The sequence below is a fragment of the Coturnix japonica genome, chromosome 8, assembly GCF_054131305.1.
Source record: "Coturnix japonica strain WE chromosome 8, WE-NBRP24, whole genome shotgun sequence".
Taxonomy (NCBI): domain Eukaryota; kingdom Metazoa; phylum Chordata; class Aves; order Galliformes; family Phasianidae; genus Coturnix; species Coturnix japonica.
Window position 1 is genome coordinate 5,119,863 of NC_140670.1, and position 17,510 is coordinate 5,137,372.

A 17,510-nucleotide genomic window follows, 5' to 3' on the forward strand; every position below is an offset into this window, starting at 1 on the left:
CCGTTTTTGGAGTTTCTGTGTCCCCTTTACCAGTTCCAACTTCTTGGGAGTATGAAGCACTGGTATGTGCTGCAGACCGTCTCGCCATAAATAGAATTTATCGCACTGCGGATCAATGTGTGTTTATCTTCAGAGATTACAAAGCACTTGGAGGCCGATGCCAGGCCAGGGTGAGAAGGTTTCTGCTGGCACCGCTCTGCAGTCAGTGCCCGAAAGGAGGAGATGGCTCCAGACACCGCGTCGGGGTGGGGACAGGAGAGCACTGCTGGGCTTCAGCAGCACACTGTGCTTCTCGAAGCTCCTGCAGATCTGAGCCAGGCAGGAGGCACGGGAGATGAGGGCAGGTTGTGCTCCAGTGTGCCCCATGTAACATCACACTGTAGCAATGCGATGGGAAAGGAATGAAGCAGACCTTTCCTGTCACTAATTCCACTTTAAACTTTTAACCCAAGTGCCATCCCAAGGAGGTGGGGTTGGTTCTGTGTGCATGGGTGCCTAGTGCGGTGCTGGGGGTGCCAACCTGGGAGTACTGCAGGGAGAGAATGGGGCAGGGACTGTGGGTGCTGCATGGCCAGATGCAGGGGTTGGATCTGGGGAGAGTGAAGGGAAGGGGGAAAGGGAATCTCTATCTGCTGCGGGACAGGATCTGTGCCTCGGGCAGAGGATGAGAAGGGATGCGCTTAGCTGGGGTAGAGGTGAGCAGAGTGCTTTGCTGGGTTTTACTCAGTTACACAGTCACACAGTTAGGGAAAAAAATAAAAGAAGAAGGGGAAAAAAAAGTCCAGCCCCAAACCAACCGCTCCTGATGCGTAGTTAAAGAAGCGCGTTGAGCCGGGGCACAGCTCTCTGCCCCACTTGTAGCGGGGGCACGGGCAGCGCGGCGGAGAGGGTTTGGCGGAACGGGCTTTGGCGGAGCGGGGACGCGGCCGGGGATGCTCGGGGCGCCGCAGGAAGGGCCGCGTTCCGCCCGCAACTTTCCCGCACGTCCCCGGGGATGCTGTCGGGCGCCGCTTCCCCTTTTTCCCACAGCACCGCGACGCTCAACCCGACCCTTCCCAGCCCCCCTCCAAAAAAGCTTCCTTAGGGGCGCGGGGCGCGTTTGGGAGCGGACGGGCGCGAGGAATGGGATCGGGGCGGTAGCCAAAGTTCTCCCCCAGCCCCGAGGGGTCCCGCAACCCCGCCCTACCTCTCGGCCTTGGTGAACTTGCGGAAGGCCTGGCGGAGGTCGTGGAAGGAGCGGTAGGTCTGCGGCTCGGCCGAGATGCCCTGAGCCCGCGTGGTGCGGGGCCCGATGTGCGGGCTGGGGGCCGGCAGCACCGAGTGGCATTTGTGCAGGCGGCGGCGGAGCTCCTGAATCTCTTCGTCCTTCTCGCCCAGGCGCCGCTCCAGCTCCCTGATGCGCTCTTCCTTGAGCAGCAGCAGCTTGGTGAAGTCCCCTTCCAGCTCGCTCATGGTGGGGCTGCGCCGCTCGCATGGAGGGGGCACGGGGGCGGCTCTGCCCGCCCCGCTCACGGCCGCCGGCCCCGCATCGCCCGGCACCGGGCGGGGAGCGGCAGGGAGAAGCGGAGGGAGAAGAAGGGGGACCCGAAAAAAAAGCGGAGAAAAGGGGAAAAAGCTTTTGTGCCACTCCGCGAGGCTGGGATCCTGGAAATAGCAACAATTACCATGTGATCGCGGGGTGACGCAGCTCCTTGTAACTGGAGCCGAAGACTTGGGATTCAAACAAGAACACTTCATAAATATTAAATCGCCGCCCGCTAATGAGCCACGTGGAGCCCCGGCACCGCCCTCCCGGCACCCCCTCGTCTCCTCCTGGGTACCCAGCACCGCGCCCGCAGCCCTTCCCCTCGGAGCCCCGGTGCCCCCTCTCCACCCCAGCCACCCCCATCCCACCCCCGACCCCACAAGTGTCCCCCTGTTACCACGAGGTACTTACATCCTTTCCCTCGGCCCCCCCTTCCCTCCGGGTACCCCCCATCCCACCCTTTGTGGGCACCCACGTCCCTCACCGACGGACACCCCGCGTCCCATCGGGGCTCCCCATGTCCCACCCCACGCCTCAAGGCGCGGAGCCCATCACAGAGAGCGGGGCCACGGCTGCGGGCAGCTCAGGAGCATGGGGGGGAACGGCTGCGCCCGACGAGCCCGAGGTCAGCGGAGAAGGCAATTAGAGGCCTCCCTGTTAATGAGCTGGGGCCGGGGGCTGTTTTCCTACATTAGGGTTTTGTTCCCTCAGCCTTCACGCGCGGTATATGCCCATCCCGGGGCTGCAGTGGCTCCTGGGTCCCATCCACAGCCCGGAGCATCCCTGGGTCGGGCCGGGCCGGGGTTTTGAGTCGGGGGGCAGTGTAGAAAAGGAACGAGAAAAGTTGAGCGCTTTTGGCTCATCGGAAGGCAGCCAGCGCCATCTGGTGCCGGGAAGCGCCGTGATGCGCGGGGCAGGCGGACCGACAGACAGAGCGAACCTTCCCACTGCTGCAGGGGGAGGGTGTTTAGGAGTGCAGGAACACCTCAAGGACTTGGCAAAAGTAACTGCTGCCGAGGAACAGGGAAGAGAAGGGCCCGAATGTGCGCACTGTCCTCAGCAGACACCAAAGTTACATCGCGCCGCTATCAGCCAATGCTTGTCAGGGCTGTGCTCTAAGCACAGCTTGATGCGACTTTCCAGTGCTGTCTACACACCTCGGCCTCAAGCAGAAACTTGATGAATGCTGGAATAACCATGGTGGAAAGAGAGGCCATAAGGCAGTTTTAATCAGAAATGGAGGTGGATGTTGTAGGAAAGGTCCCATTTACCTTTGCACATTGATGCAGAAGACACACAGCTGTGCCAAGCATGCTATGAATTAAGTGTCTGTATGTATTTACTGGCAATGATGGCAATGGCTAAGGCCTTGCCATTGCCACCACACACTGACAGGCTCACTTCTGCATTGCTGATCCCAAATCAACATTGCTTCAGTTAAAGAAGGACAGGGCAGCAAAGCAGGTCTTGTGTTCTCAGTTTCAAGTGTAGCACATGGTCAGTACTACTAATCCAGCCAGCTCTGCCTGCTTTGGAGCTGCAGAAGAGGAAGCACATATAGTGATCTACTTTGGACTATAAGGACTATACATACAATGTAGATACAGATTTAGGTATTTGCAGATGGTACCAAGAGCAGAGATTGAACTGAATCCATCAGCTCTTTCACCATGAGCCTTTGTAACACTCCATCCCTCCCCACCACCCAACGCTGCCCCATCCCAGCCCCTGCCTGGAAGCAGCCTGGCACCCAGCCACTCCTGAGCTACCCATAGACAGACAGCTTCCAAAAAGCACTGAGATAGCTCACAGCATGAGCCAAAGGCCAGGCCTCCTGCTTGGCTTCAGCCCTCCAACATTCCCGGCAGAGCCCAGGTGGGAGCCAGGGATGCCCGCAGTGCTGGAGCCTGATCCCATGGAAGAGCTTGGGTTCATGCTACCCCGTGTCCCCTGTTCCTTGCTGCAGGCAGCAGCACAGCCCCCTGGCAGCAGCTGTCAGCACACAGCAATGTGAGCACACCAGCCATTGAACAGGAAGGATCAGCTCCTTCATTTGTCACGCCAGGCCCCTTGACACAAGCAGATCACAGACATTACTCAGCCTGCAGCTGTAATTTCCCCACCATGGCTGTGCCAGCAGCCCTCAGTGAGCTCTGACAGGACACTGAGCTGCAGCCTGGATTCATCAGATCAATGGCTTTTATCCTCACCCTGCAGCCTCCGCTGGCTCCACGGCCCAGCCACTGCCTGAGCCCTGCAGCAAGGCTGGAGGTCATACAAAGCTGTATGGGGACAGCAGTGATTGCATTTCACATACACAAAAAGGAAAATTATATATAGAAAACAACAAAAGTATCTCCACAATGAAAAGCTCTGCTGCATGCTGCCCCAGCTGATGCTGCCTGGGCATTTCCATAGGGCTGCATGGATGTTTCTTCTGTTAAAGTCAAGCCATCACGCTTCCAGCAACACTGCTGCTCCCAGGGCCAGAGGAAGCCACCCAGGTCATCAAAATGCAGGATTTGGGCTATAACGTTTAATCTGCTCATAGTTTTGTTTTGCAGAAATCCATCATTTATATTTAGACACTCTGAGCACGTATACCTGCATTCCTGCGGGTTGTCCTGTGCTGTCCTAGAAAGGGTTCCCTCCCTGCAGCTGTGGCTCATTAGGCTGTACCGTTGCTCCTGTGCTGCACACAAGTGTCTGCAAAACTTTGGATGGGCAGAAAAATGAATGAATCACAAAAGGCACAGAGTTTTCTGAACTATATGAACAAAGAGTCTATAAATGTACATTTTAAAATGCATTAAAAAATTGAAAACAATGATTGGATTGATAACAAAAATCCCTTCACCTTGCAAGGAAGCATAGAATGGCTTGGGATGGAAGGAACCTTAAAGCCACCCAGATCTAACCTCTGCTGTGGGCTGCTTGCCCCCACCAGACCGGGCTGCTCATGGCCCTCACCTTGGCTGCTAGCAGATAAGTCAGAAATACCCCTGGTTCCTTGGAAGGCAGAGCATGTGCAGGGAGTTACTCTGTCAAAGAGAAGGACTGCAGCACTTCAAACCCAAGTATACACATTTTTCTGCCACAAGACTTCTCATGGTAGGAAAGTCCTTGCCATTACCTTTAAGTATTATTTGTTTTTTGAAAGAGAAGCAAATGATCCTCCGTGAAGCAAGCTGCCATACAGAGTAGATACATTTCCCCAGCATGAGAAATAAGGAGTTATTATTGTTATTACTACTGGCATTAGTACTGTGAAATGGGGTCTGACACAGGGAAATATTCCAGACTAACAGCTACAGATGCCAGGCTGTAACATCCTGATGGCTCATTCTTCAGAAAGAAAGCATCGCATTAAGAAGAATTAAGCTCTTGATAAAGCAGCTGCTCCAAGGTTGGTGACGGGAAATGACACGAGTGACCTGATTCCAACTTCTTGTAATGCTTCACTGTGCTGAGAACTCACAGTGTCCTTCATGAGTTAACCAGGGGGGTTCCAGACGAGCTCTGAGCCATTTTCCATCCTGCTTTATCAGAGGGGCTCTTTGCTTCTCTGAGAGTGTTATAGGAGAGGGATTCCCTGATCTAACATGAGCTACTATGAACCTGCTACATAGTTTCTTAATAAGATAAGCGGCTACAGACAGAAAACTCATGATTTCTGCTTAAAATATAATTGTGGATCCTTGTCCTCTCGTTGCATAGTGACACTCAAGACATAGTGGGGGGCAACCAGCCCACAGCAGGGGTTGAGACTGGATGGGCACTAAGGTCCCTTCCATGGCCTGTCATTCCATGATTCTGTGGTCTCATCGGTGACAAAAGTACACCCATCAAACAAGACAGGACAGACTGAAGGCCTTAGGATCTTTTCAGGGAAGTGGCTGTAGGCCCCCACCTCACAGCCCCGCAGTCCGAGGCCTGAGGCACTTCCAGACACACCACACAGCTGCCGGCAGCCTTTACAAATATATTAAGCCACTCAAGGTCTATTTGGAGATCAACATGTCTCTGTAAAATGCTCAGCATCTCATCTGTGACAAATCAAAAAGGCTTTCTGCTCCTTGCTGTCATTCTCAAGTGCCAAAATAAAAGCAGTGCGCTTAGCCCGACAACTGATGGTTATCTTGGGAAAATGACACCAGGCAAAGGGCTGCTCTTCTGAGCACCACTCCAAGTTTATATCCGGTTGGCTCCAAAAGCTGGCTGCATTATGGCTGGGGCTGTCTGGGGGAATCTGCTTTCAGGAGTAATCCATCTTTGCCTTTCTGAGTTCTGCTAATCCGCTGCCTTTGAGCGTAACACCAGAGATGACAACTCCAGCACAAACAGCAAGGAAATCACTCAAGACGTCAAAAATGTCACTTTAAATTCAGGTCTGAAGGGTCCTTCATCAATGAGGCCATTTGCAGCCCAACTGTGGGGCAGCGCTGTCATTAACTCCATTGCTGGTTATTATTATTCCTGTATTTCTTGGCGCTCAAACTACGCCTTTCCTAAAACACAATATGAATTTCAACCACTGCACCAAGAATATCTGACACGATGAGGCTGGCTGCTGCCCTGTAGCATCCATCACAGTTTATTTACTCTCAGCAAAACCTACACAGAACACCCTGTAGCTTCCTATTCTTAATCCGGATTTCTGCAATATTTTTAACAGCAACGCAACTTCCCAACAGAGCCGTCAATACCAGCTTCAGCCTGTGAGTACTTAGCACACTGAATCTCGCATATAGCCTGAGTACATTGTTGACATGATCTGCCAGCATTGTCTGGTTTTCACGTCAAGCCCAAAGCTATATTCATGGCTTCTTTTTTTTCTTATGCTTTCTGTTAAAGCTGAAAACAGAAATGCAGCAAGAGGCACCTTTAGCTATGGGAGCACTTGCAGTACAGACCAGCTCAGCGCATTGAGCAAGACCAACAAAATCAGATGTGCTTAATATAAATTAATATTTTTCCTCTGGTGGGTTTGTTCTGCATTTGAGCACTTAACGCATCACCAGTTTCTCACGTCAGAGCCCTAGAACAGCTAGGTAAGCACACTTCACTCCCACGGACAGCCTTGTTCATCAGAGAACAGTTAGTGCTGTTTTTCAAAGGAAAAGGACATCAGAAGTTTACTATTTGAAGTCACCATTTACCATCCAGATCAAGAACCTGTTTCTGCAAATATTAGGAAGAAAACTAAGGTGGTAGAACCCAGGGCGATGAATTCTCTCCATCCCACTCTCCAGCAAGATCAGAGCCCATTAAATACAATCTTGGGTTCACGCAGCTGGGTCACGCACTTAATGCCATCAGTCTTGCCAGCCCCTCTGCACTCACATTTTTAACATGATTTAGTGCCAACAGAATCTCAGCAGTGCTGCATATCCAGAAACAAACCACAATCTCTGCAGAGTTTTGTACTTACAGCTGATTTGTGCTGTGCGATTTACGCCCCACCTGACTGCATCCAACCAACAGCTCTAAACTCTTCATCATAACTTCTTATTTGAAAGGAATGCACTTGCAAGTATCCCATGTCTGAACAGCAAGGTCCCATTCTTCTTCCAGGTGGCTGCCCTGGAATAAATATCAAGAGAAATAACCACTGTTAAATATCATCTCCATAGAAAGCTACTCATTTTTTCTACTCTGTGCAGAATATATACTTTTCTATATAGAAGACTCACATGTGACCTTTGGGTTCAGCTTCTTGGGTTAGCAGCTCCAGCTAAAGGCAGAAAGCAAAAAGGCATTAGAATTGCTGATGGTATCAGGCAACAGGAAATTGGTCAAGTCACAGAATGCTGGGATGATGGTGGTTGAGCCATTCTGCAGCACAGAGGTACTGCACAGCTGATGGCAGGCAGGATTGCTGCTCTTTAGCTTTTTTCTTCCCCTTCCAAGATAAAACCCTTCAGAAACATCACTCAGCACAGGGCTAAGGGGAAAATATTCGGTCTAAGTTCTATAAATTCATAGGCAGTTAAAATTGGATCATTCCAATAGAAAATGAACAGTAGCTTTAGCACAGCCCGTTGTCATCCTCACATCTTGCAGTGCTTTGCTATGTGTATTTCCTGTTTCCATAACCAACATAGCGACTCTTCTGGGGTTTGAAATCTGTCTGTATCATGGTAAGTCGGAAGCCTAGGGGTAAATGCAGTATAGCCCAATGGTTCATTGAGGGCTGACACCAAAACACAGTTTCAGTGCTGACACACAGTAGGTGAAGTTATTGAATATCTTGGATATTTTTCCCATTTTGTGATTTGGGACATTCCTTCAGGGCCACTTTTAGAAACCCTGGGGACCTTCTGCAGTTTCAAGATAAACACATTTATTTTCCCTGCTCTGTTTTATATATCCTCTCCATAGTCAACAGCATTAAAACTTCCATCTGACTTGAACTGAATGAGCCTGCTTACGTATGAAAAACAGTGCTATTTCTGGAATAGTATTACTTGTTGATTCCAGAAAAGGTAATAAAAAGGGAAAAGAGTTGTGGAGTGAGAGGAACAGAGAGCCAGACCCAAAGGGAAGCACATCCCCTGCGCAAGGCAGGCTGGCTCGGCACAACTCAAAGCACTTGCAAGAAAATAAGCCTGGGGAGGGGAAAATAGAGATGTAACCCCCATGCTGCACAGTGGATCATCAGATTGTTTTTCAGTACCTGCAAGGAGCCATAGCTCAGGGGCCCCACTGAACACTCATGATGTTGGTACACTAACAGAAGTACAAGCAAACTCCAATATATGCACGTGCTGCTCTCTCATTCACATTGAAAAGATCTTAAGAAGTTGGCACAAGTGATATGAAAGCAATATCATCACTCTTTAGGTTGGTTACAGTTACTGGATTAATAAAAGCATTCATTGTGGCTCACTCCTCCTACTAAGATGTTATTTCATAGGGAAATGCAGACACGTTTCCAGCACAACAGAAATCCAGGTTGGTTCATCTGCACACTAGGAGGGGCACAGCAGAAGATATCTACCCCTTTAAGGCACCGTCGTGACAGCTCTCATCTGCAAGAGGTAGCAGTGAGCTTAAAAAATAAACCAAACTCAATAGGCAAAAACTTAACTCCAAGGTCAACTTACATCTCTGTTTAAAAAAAAACATACGTACCTGAGGACAGAACTCACAGTTTGGTGCTGAGGATAGGATTAAAATGACACCACAGCTCTTGAGCTCCAACTTCCTTCATCTCAGGTTTGATCACATCCTTCCAAAGCAGAGGACAACCCACAGCTCTTTCTGGACTGGTAGTGCTGCATTAATGGGGCAGTGAGGTCTTTAGGAGTACCTGGCTGGTGACAAGTGAATGCTATGTCTCTACTCCAATAACAATAAGATTTTGTGCTCAATGTGCAGGAAGACTGCATTAAAAAGTTAGACTTCATCACTACTACAAGCTGTGGAAGCTTTATTGATAAGCAAAAAGGAGAGGGGGAATGGGGAAAGAGGATTTATAATCAAACAGTTTTGACTAAGTGCAACATTTCATCTAGAAATAGTCCCAGTAGCTGAGTCAACCCAAAGGAATTCCAGGTTTCTTCATTCCACAAGGGGAATTTAAAAATTGAAATTAAAAGAAAAACCACCTAAGATACATACAATTATTCTAGCTGACCAAAAGTACATATTTCTTAGTTTGCTGGCTGAACCAAAGAGCAGAGTTTCCCACCCAGCTCTGTCCTCAAGCTACAGTCGCCAGAGCATAGCTCTGTGAGTGGAACCGCATTGAATTCTTTTCATGATGAGTAAAACAGAAGAGAGGCAAGCATGCTGCTGGCTGCCTTGGCTCTGCACTAACACCTTATAAAAACCTACACACGTCACCCAGAGTGCAGCAAATCCTAATACATTTTGGGACAAAGTCAGTAGAGTTGGCCGCAGTTGCTCTTTAAATGCAATTATTCCACTTGGAACTACACAAAATGTTCATGCTTCATCTACTTGTGAAAGGCCTGGTGATAACCCACACATTCACAGGGGTGGTCCAGGACCCCCTCCTCCTTAGAGGGGCCCCATAGTCCCAATCACTGATGGAAACTAGGAGCCATTTATCCTTAGACTTTCTTGTTGGATGTCAGGATGGTTCCAAGGCATATAGCAGTGACTGAGACTCCACAACTGATTTCAGCAATCCAAATGAACACTTCATTATCTGTGCAGGAGAAATTAAGTGCCTAAGCTACAGCAAAGAGACAGTGGTTACTGGACAACCGAGGAATCTATCAGGGACAGGGCATTTATTTACTCCCTGTGTACTGGCATATTTTGAGGAGTTGAATACCTTGTGCATCTCTCTTCTTCAAGAAAGAAATCCTTTTTTTTGTCCCCATTCACCATTTTTCTTTAGTTCCATGAGGTTTCTTCTGTGAAATAGCTCTTACAATACGGACACCTAGATGAATTAACATTCATCAGTACAACTAGAAGTCAATTACTGCTGATATTTTCTGATCATAAAACCATAGTTGCTGATGAGCAAGGCATCACCACATACATTTTCTATTTCCACCCACAAGCTGTTCAGAGCTCCTTGAGCAGTCCTACAGGTGACACAAGTTCCAACCATCACCATCAGCCTCCCCAAGAGACGTGGCACCTCTGTTCAAGATACATTGCTGTGGCAGCAGAAAATCTCTGGCAACATTAGAAAAGAAACCAAACTACAAAGCCGTGGTTTTGACTTACATGTCATCTTATCACAAAAATGGCTCATAGAGAACATATAAATGGTAGTAAACTTTGAGTTTACTTTGAGCAACAGATCTCTGGAAATCACTTTGAAAGCTATCACTTTACAACTCTAAAACCATGTTGTCCTCCAATGAGAGGCCCATCCTGCTTGGGGGGGGGGGGGGGAAAGCTGGTGCTGCCCTATCCTGCTCATCCCTACCACTGGCCCAGCTTCCCCATCTAATCTTTGCCCACCAATCCAACCAAAGTCTGTTGCCACTGCTATCCCAAAATTAAAATAATAATAATAATTAAGTAGTCCACTTGCAGGTTTTCAGCATGCATGGAGAACTTTGCCTTACTCCTTGCTTAGCAGGGGGCTGTACCAAACAAGTAGTAACAATAATAGTTTATTGCTGGGGATGGAGCATGGCTAAATCTGCACCCCTGTGACATCCAAGATATCTCAGTCGCTCCATAGAGCAGCTGAATGAATCCCCATTTAAATCTTTTTCTTTGTAAACTGCCAAAAGTTTATGGTCCCAGGGAGAATATTTGTTTATGATTCTGAATTTACACGCCTTGCTTGGCTGCACGGAATCCAAATATTTTTATCCCCAGACACACAAATTAGTAATTAAAATATCTGGAACATGCCATTTCTAAGCAATACCCAGGACTATGTGTTATCACAAAACTCTCATTTGTTACTGAGCAGTGGAAAGACTTCAGTAGTCTCCAGATGTGAAAAGTTTTTGTTTTTTTTTTTACAAGTTCAGCTGCTTTCAAAAGGGACCAAAAAAAGCATCACATGACATCAATATTACTGGCTAGCTTTGCCAGGAAGGGTATTTTGGCAACAGAAATCAGAAGGTAAATGAAGGCCAGAGTAACATCTCCTTGCTGGCAGCAGGTATTCAACTTCCATCATTCACAGCAACTGCAGCTTGCTGTTGAGCATCTCTGTACTCCTTCAACTACACAGGAGGAATGTCTCTGTGGTGACAGCTCCAGTGGAAAATCATCCTGGAGCTGCCCAAGGTGTTCTAGGAACTACAGTAGAGTTTAAAAGGCACTTTCTGCTAGGGATAGGCCAAGATTTTGAGCTATGGATTCACCTACTAGACCTTACTATATTCACCACCATGAGATCTCCATTAAAAAAACCTACCCAAAATACTTAAATTCCCACAGCTTTAAAATCCCCATGTGCAGGGATGGAATCAGGAAAGCCAAGGTGTAGATAGAATTTAACTCTGTGATGGATGTGGAAAACAAGAAGGGATTCTTTAGCTACATTAGGCAGGAAGGTCTGGCAAAGGAGAGTGTACTCCCCTCTGATAAATGGAAAGGGAGAGTAACCTTCCATTGTTACCTTCCAGTACCTGAAGGGAGCTTAGAAGCAGGAGGCAGAATCTACTTATTACATGGTCTGATAGTGCCAGAACAAGGGGAAACAGCTTTAAACTGAAGGAGGGGAGATTTAGGTTAGATGTTAGGAAGAACTGTTTTACTCACAGTACGGTCAGGCACTGGGACATCTTAGCCAGAGAGCTGTGATACCCCATCTCTGGAGGCATTCAGAACCAGGCTGGATGAGGCCCTAGGCAGCCTCATATAGTGGCTGGCCACCCCACCGATGGCAAGGGGTTTGGAATTAAATAATCTCTAAGGTTCCTTCCAACCTAAGCCATTCTATGATAGCTTTGTTCCACCTGCCCAAAGCAGCTCTTACCAGTAAAGTGATGTTTCACATTCCCAGATTACCTAAGCCCCAGATAGCTTCAGTGGCCACAACTCAGAAGAAGTCATCAGAATAGATTCCAGAGAAGTGTTGTTTTTATTTATTTAAAAGCAACACCGTTTCTCTGGGCAAGAAAACATTTGAAGGCTTAAACTTGGCCGTAGGTGAAAGAAGTTTGTTTAAAAACACCACTTCAAAATGAAGACATTTCCCATACATCATCAGGCAGGCGAGCTCTGGGGAAGGTGCTGGCAACCCATTAGCTGGTGGAGCTCTTTTTAAACAGCAAAGCAAACTGTGACACCCCAAAAGCTAACAAGGGCTCCAATTCATTTAAATAAAAAAATAAAATACGCTTCAAAGGAAAAAATAATCCTCACCCCTATGTTCTAGTGACACAGTCCTGCCTAAACTACTTGGATTAACCTATTTTTTCCATTCTTTTCTATTAAATATTTACTCTGCTAGTGGCTAGCAGTCACATATCCAAAAATAAATAGACCACCTTGCCACACAGCCCTGCTCTGTTCAGACTTGGCCCGTCACAGAAGAGCAGCCCAGCCACCCACCTGAGCCACCAGCCTGCTGCAGCCCCAGCCCTGTGAGGTCACATTTAGACCAGGTGGAAGGTCCAGGCCTCATGGTTTGGATCTGAGCTGCTCTTTGAATCCTCCCAGAGAAGAAAAAAAAACTATCTGCTTCCAACCTGAGACCTTCAGCTTCCTCAGGAGGGGCAGCAGCATTGATCTTTCATTGGTGACAGCAATGGAACCAGAAGGAATAGCATGGAGCTACATTGGGGGAAGGTCAGGCTATATATTAGGAGAAAGCTATTTACCAGAGAGAGATCAGGCACTGAACAGACTCTCCAGAGCAGTGGGCAGTGCCCCCAAGCTTGCTGGAGTTCAAGAAGCATCTGGACAACACTGTCAGACGTATGGTCTGATTTTTGTGTGGTCTGTGTGGTGCCAGAAGTTGGACTCTATGATCCTTAATGACTCTTATCCAACTCACGATACAGTATAATTCCACTGCCTAGGCTCAGATGATGTTTCAGAGCCAATGGGCAAATCCCATGTCACTCTGCATCTCCAGGAGCAAGAAAACCCAGTATGAAAACCACCCCCCTGGGTAACAAATCTCTTTCCTCCTGCTGCAGGGAAATAGCTGGGCCATGTTCACTCCACCTGGCACATGTTGTCAGGAATAAATACTGTCTGACTGCTTCATTTACCCACCACACCACAGTGCTTTGACCAGGGTGATTTCTATCCTTTATTCCTCTGTGAACTGCCAAAGTCTTACTAAATTCAAGTTAGGATGTCAGAGTCCTACAGTTATGAATTCACTCTTGAATCACTTGTAATTGATATGTGCCCACAGCATAAAGCTTTGTGCTTGTTGCCTGAACAATACCAGAATGCCTTTTTCTTCAGCATCACACCATCATAAAACAAGCTACAATTTTCTATGCCACACGAATGCTCTTTAAAAAAAAAAAAAAAAAAAAAGAAAGAAAGAAAAAAAAAACCAACAACAAAGCAAAACATTAAACATTAGAAAAGTACAAGTCACAGAGACACAACTCCTCTCTTCATGTGAGCTTGGAAATATTCTGCATGCCTGCGTTCTCCAGTTTGGCACAGAAGTTACAGAATAGTTCCTGAAGCAAAGCATAAGAGGGGAAAAAAGCAGAAGCCACAGGGAAGAGCAGAGCCGCCTCCCAGACAACTTGCTCTTGCCTCCCAAGTGGCTGAAGATCAGAAAGCTCTGCTTACAGGCTGTCAGGCTTACAACTGTTAGCGTGCTACTCAAAAACCTTATTTTCCTCAGCAGCCTTTCAATGTGAGACATCAAGCTTAAAACACATTACTATTAAAAAAATAATCATTTAATATCTAAATATTTTAAGTGCCATCTAGTCTCTCTTCTCCCTAGCCTCATCAAGTATTTTATGTCACTATCTCTTCTCAGTGTCCATACGTGCCAAGATCAATACTGCTTTTCCTACCTTCTCTTTGTTTCACATATAGTCACACATAATTCACTTCCTCTCTCCAGGAAATAAACCCAATGTCAGTGACCCCTTCTAGTTTCTGCTTGCACATAACTATGTAGGAAAATCCCACTCACTGCCAGGTTCCCCTTATTAGGTAGGATGTAGGATGGATGTCAATGTTACCTGCTAATCAGCACCTGGCTAATTCCTGCTGCTTTGTGCCTTGAGGGGACATGCTCCATCACTTGGGCTCACAGGAGGATCAGGAAACAGCTGTAAGATTTACTGACTCAGATCTCCCACTTCAACAAGCAGGACACCGTGGTGGTGACAGGGCACAAATAAGCTACAAAAAGTGCTGCAAAATAGCTGCATCTGGCCTTAGAGTCTGATTAATTGCTTCATGACTATGTATTTAATAGACTGAAATGTAAACAGAGAACCTTATGAGTTATGACACATGAAATATTTAAACAAGACCTAACACCAGATTATTTTCTGTCAAAGATTAGTGCAGTAAACCCAGTTATTTTTCTCTAATGTTTTAGTTACCAGTAGAACTGTTGCTATTAAAACATCATATTACTTTGGATAGAGAAAGGCAACAGCAGATATAGCTGCTTTAAAACTGAAAAGGTCACAATTCTTACCTTCTTTTTTAATTTGAAGAAGGAATCACTTATCTCCCTTCCAAGAATCAGAGCTTGCTAAACACTCCAAAGAATATCTCTAAGAAAAGAGCTCACCACTGCCAGCCTTTAAATGAGGTTGGGGGAGCTCTGGGTCCACCCTTTCTGATCACTCAGGTGAATTGATTCCACCTGTGCTCCCAGGGCTGGCTTAACCCCTTCACCAGGTGCTCCATCACTGGTTCAGGCCATGACCTAGCAGTTCCCATATGCTTTGGAATGAACATAAGGGTGAGATATGTACCTACTCCCTTGTGACAGGGAAATATTGACTCAGGTCTTCATTTTTATTGTCAGAGCTCTTCTATTTTACCTGCAAAGCACATGAACAGAAGGGAAAAAGTCAGTAAGAAGGCTGGGAAGTTTTCAGTGTAATTAAAGGTAGCTGAAAGAAACTTTCAATTGACTTGCTGAGAATTTGGGTCTAGTGACTTCTACTTCTTTTGAAGCATTATCTGCTAAGAGGAAATACATGCCAGTAGGTACAGAAGGAAAGTGTGCTTCTAAAAATGAAGAGATGAAAACATCTTCCTAATCAGTTTCACCACCAGTTCCTGTATTGGAAATCACTCTTTTTTGCAATTACTTTTTGACTTGGATTTTGGAAACTGATATTGAGCAGGCAAATTAGGAATGAGTCTGTTTCATTGGCTCAATAGCATATACTAACCTGCAGTCACATATCGGTCTCTGCTTCTGCATTATGATTACACTCACTAGTGTTGCACCATAAGCTGGGAGGAGGTTACAAAGCATTATTGATACTTTTGTCATGTCACTCACACAAAACCCACAGGAATGAAGCAGTTGTAGTAAGGCAGCAGGGTCACACACCTCATTGTGAGACACTGGACTTGCAAGCAGAATAGAGAAACCCTTACAGATCGGCATAGTGTCAATTTTTAATCAAAATCCAAGCGTTAGCCCTATACAAATGCAGCTCATATCATAACATCATAATATCATATATCAAGAGTGCTCAGATAAGAGCTTTATCTTGAGCCCATACAAACAGCTTTTATAATTTATTCTATTTTCTTTGGCAGCAGAGCAATCTGACACCCTCCTGGCACAAAGCAAAGTGCTCCTTGTTGGCAAATCACTACTTCATCCCTGTGGCATGATTAGACCTGAAAAATCTGAGCCAAAAACCGGGAAAAGCAACAGTTTGAGAAGATGAGGACACCCCAAGAAGAGGGGCAGGAACAAAGGAACTTCATTCAGTGCCCAAGGAAAGGCCAAGGATAAATTAATATCTTCCCTACTACAAAACCTGAGTGAGTGGAGACCAACAAGTGACTCCCTGATAGATCCCGGGTAGAGCACCCTGCTCCTTCTGAAATCAAAGATATTTTTAATGGCTTCATTACTATGCTAATGGGAAGCTTCTGATTTCAACCACAGCCAGCAGGACTCAGCAGTGGAGATTTGCCATTAACCTCTTGCTGGGCATCCCAGGAAATTTCTTGAAGCACTTCAAGGGGTAGCTGAAGATTGGGCTTAATTTAGGATTTTGATGGCAACAAGTAATTAACACCAAGGGATGATGTTTGCTCAAGTGTCATTTTTCTTGAGCTGGAAGTGCTTTTACTTAATTCCACCTGGCAAACCATGGGAAGCCCTCAAACTAGCAATCCACAGTGATTATGGAAAAGGAAGCAATTATGTCTGACTACTCTTGGGGTTTCTCAACTACATCTTGAGAGTCTTTCAAAAAAAGCATAAACAGATCACATCTATTCTTCTGAGCAAAGTCTGCCCTAGAGAGAGGAGAAAAGCATCACAGCTGTCCTTCCCACACACCCTCAGGGCCTTCCAAAAATTCAAGTTAAAATCCCACCTCCTTTAGCATCTGAGTGGCTGCATGTAATCTGCCTGCACTCATACATGTTTGTCACGCTTTCCCCATCCCTGTGGGTCAAACCAGTGGGAGCATGGACAGTTTTTACAAAAAATGGGGCTCAATGACCAGATTTTCATCCCAAACTCTTCTATTTATTTACATATATAACACCATTTGTTGTTTGCATTCTTCTTAACGAGCAGATGGTTTTTCCTTCCTAGTAATGCTGTCACAGTTACTTGTGGCTGCATGAGTTGTTTTTGTTATTGTTGTTATTGTTGTTTTTTGCCTTGGAAAAGCTCATCATTGAGAAAACACATGGAGAGAAAACTGTTCCCAGAGCAGGATCCCAAATTTGGGATGATTGCTTTGATGGGACATCAAACTTCTCAGACACAACTATAGATATTGCACTTTCCAGTTCTGCTCACATAATATCACTGAATTCAGCACACAGTTGGGTAATAGAGGGCAGACAGAGTTTGGGAGCAGCCTCATTTTTAGGCCAAGAAATGGGTTAGCACACCAGTGCCTCACTTGGACCATGGCTGAGGTACACATGCTGTTGGGCTGAGCAGCACCCTGACATCTCCCCACCACACAGGAATACTTCATGCTTTTATGGCTGGACAAACAGCACTGTGGCACTTTTCCAAACCCAGCAAAATCTCGGGAGTAGGAGAATGGCAGCTTTCACGAGGAGCTCTGCCACCTTGCAGCTCACGTGTAGACCTGTGGTGAAGCTGGCTGGCCTTCCTTTAGGCAGCCAATCCTTCCCTGTGTGCTGCACCCTGCCCCTTCCCACCAGAGCTCTGCAGTGAGCAGCAGCAGTGGGAATGAGTTGGCACAGAATGCATAAGCAATAGAAGGGCCTGGCCTCCACACCTGCCCCTAAGCCATGATCTGACTGCGGTCCTGTCTATTTATTTACAAAAATCAGCCTGCATAGGTGCTGTCTGAGTGGTGGTGACCCAACTATCTGGTCAAAGGCCTGTGGGGAGCTGGGAGATAGAGCA

General features: G+C 46.8%; 1 long non-coding RNA gene across 1 annotated transcript; it reads right to left on the reverse strand.

The window, feature by feature from the left end:
• Positions 1-4,046: 4,046 nt before the first annotated feature.
• LOC107315655 (uncharacterized) lies at positions 4,047-9,920 on the reverse strand. Its single transcript, XR_014948849.1, has 3 exons — positions 8,660-9,920; positions 7,219-7,259; positions 4,047-7,108 (listed from the first exon to the last, which is right to left on the reverse strand). It is a non-coding gene; the product is annotated as an uncharacterized LOC107315655 (long non-coding RNA).
• Between the last annotated feature and the right edge of the window lie 7,590 nt (positions 9,921-17,510).